Below are 2,680 nucleotides of genomic sequence, written 5' to 3'. Positions count from 1 at the left end.
TACAAAGTTCGTTTTGAATTGACGAATCTAGTTAAAATAGATAGTTGTTGCGTCCAGCAACAAAGGTCGCGTCCAGCGACCGCTTTTCTACCGCAAAGGCGACACTAATAGCTTCTTTTAACACTTTATTCTAAAGGAGAGTGTATCTCTCGTGTTAGGTTAAGAAAGGAAAAGGGCGTGCGTTAAAAAAACTTCTATCCTTTGCCTAAGCTGGTATCGAAAAAGACCCTAGCTGTCCCTGCGCGCTGCTTTTATCGGCATTCTCTCCCGTTTTCCCAGAACGAGAATACGTGAGAAGAGCGCACGATCCTGCTACGCGAGCGCCACCTAGCGTAAACCTACTGAACGAGCTGCTGTTGGTTCAAATGAACCGTTGCTCGCAACACTGGACCCCGGTGTTTTGAACTGTCAAAACACCATCTCGTGGTTCGATGTCAACAACAGCTATTTTCACTGCCGGGCGCTCTAAAACCTTTCCGTTTGCCAATTTTACGTGTACTCGCCGTATTTCTCCGTCTTTCGAAGGTACCGTCCGTACCACGCGTCCCTTCGGCCAGCATCCGCGCGGGAGGTTGTCGTCCACAATCAAGACTAGATCGTCTTCCTTCAAGGTTCGCTGCGTCTGGAACCACTTACTTCGTCTGGTAAGAGTCGGTAGATATGAGGCGACCCATTTGCGCCAGAAAACGTTCGCGTAAGCCTGTGATGCTTTCCAGTTGTTTCGTAGGCAAGCTGCTGAATCGTCTAAGATGCTTAGAGGTTTGGTCCCAGCCGACGATCCTAAAATAAAGTGGTTTGGAGTCAATGGTGCTTCTTCTTCATTTTCTACCGGAACCTGTGTAAGCGGTCTCGAGTTTACGATCATTTCGACCTCTATCAACCAGTTTGTAAACACCGCATCAGATGGAGTACGTGTAAAACGCATGTTGTTCAGCGTGTGCTTCACGGTTTGCACTAATCTCTCCCATGCCCCGCCAAAATGTGGGGCAGCCGGCGGGTTGAAGTTCCATTTCGTGTCCGGAAGGTGCATTACTTCAATCAGCTCGTTGGTGTTTATCTTGGCTATGGCTTCCTTCAGTTCTCGATTTGCACCTATGAAGTTGGTACCCTTATCCGAGTAGATCTCCAATGGGGTACCGCGCCGGGCGATGAAGTTTCTTAACGCGATTATGCAGGAGCTGGTTGACAGGCTGGATGCCACTTCGATGTGTATCGCTCGGATGGTTAAGCAGGTGAACAATACACCCCAGCGCTTTTCCTGTCTCCGTCCAACAGCGACGAGGAATGGTCCGAAGTAGTCGATTCCCGTAAATGAGAATGGTCTACAGAATGGAGAAAGACGGGCGGCGGGAAGCCCACTCATCATTGGCACCGTAGGTGTAGCGTTACGGATCTTGCACGTTGCGCAGTTGTTCCGTATCCTATGGCAAGCGCTTCTCAAGGCCGGAACGTCGAATTTTTGTCGTACTTCGTTCATCACGGTTTGATGATTTGCATGTTGGTACCGTCGATGATAATCATCGATAATCAGGTAGAGGTGACCGGTTTTCGGCAGGATGATGGGCCGTTTCATTTCGTCACTGATGTGCTGGCAAGCATCGATGCGTCCGTGTAGCCGTATGACTCCATTTTCATCCAGGTAAGGGCTTCGCCTAAAAAGAGGACTACTTTTCTTAAGATTAATTCTTTTCGTTTTAGTGTCCGCCAGCCCCTCTTGCAGGATCCTATACTCATCTGGGTATTCCTGATACTGGGCTTGTATTAGAACTGTGCGTTCTGCTTGTTGCAACTCCAAGTGCGTTAGAGGTCCCTTGATACGCGACGCTTTTGGTTGGCGTGCGTTGTTTATGAAACGCCAAACATACGCAACTGCCCGTTGCAATCTTCTCCAGCGGGAAAATCGTTCGATGCTGATTACAGGATGCACAACCTGGTGAACTGTGATGGTTTGACGCCTTTCTTCATCAGTCGATTGAACCTTCAGTGTCGGCATGTCCCACTCATCCTCGGGTTTCACTAAGAAACTAGGACCGTTAAACCAGTGGGTGAAAGTAGTGTGTGGGTCAAGGTTTGACCATTTTGTGCCCTCATCGGCGACGTTTAAAGTTGTAGGTACCCAATGCCACTCATTTAACGTAGAATTTTCCAAAATCTCTCCTACTCTGTGAGCTACATATATACTGTAGCGTCTATGGTCTGAATTGAGCCAACATAGCACATCTTTTGAATCCGTCCATAGGAATCGGCGATGAATTGGGATTCTATGTGCCTTCTCAATGATTTTAGCCAGACGTATGCCTAAAACGGCTGCTTGAAGTTCTAAACGAGGGATGGATATATACTTCAGAGGAGCTACTCTCGTTTTTCCACCGATTAAGGCTACTTCGCGATGACCATTTGACTCGATTCTAAAATATGCAACTGCAGCATACCCATCTTTACCAGCATCGACGAATACATGTAATTGAGTGGTACAACTACTAAGGTCGGTGGTGATACGGTAACATCTTGGCACTGAAAGCTTTTGAAGCTCAGGTAGGCATGCGAGCCATTTCTTCCATTTGCATTCCAAGTTAGTAGGAATTTTCTCATCCCATCCTGTACCGGCGCGCCACACTTCTTGAAGCAACACTTTTAGAAACAGCATGAAGGCTCCGATCAAGCCAAGTGGATCGAAAAT

At 47.7% G+C, this 2,680-nt stretch overlaps 1 pseudogene; it reads left to right on the top strand.

Moving 5' to 3' along the window:
• The first annotated feature begins 485 nt into the window (after positions 1-485).
• On the top strand, positions 486-1,298 carry LOC128309261 (uncharacterized; annotated as a pseudogene).
• The last annotated feature ends 1,382 nt before the right edge of the window (positions 1,299-2,680 follow it).

Source organism: Anopheles moucheti, unplaced genomic scaffold, assembly GCF_943734755.1.
Source record: "Anopheles moucheti unplaced genomic scaffold, idAnoMoucSN_F20_07 scaffold_260_ctg1, whole genome shotgun sequence".
NCBI lineage: Eukaryota > Metazoa > Arthropoda > Insecta > Diptera > Culicidae > Anopheles > Anopheles moucheti.
This window is presented reverse-complemented; position numbering and strand designations above follow the sequence as displayed.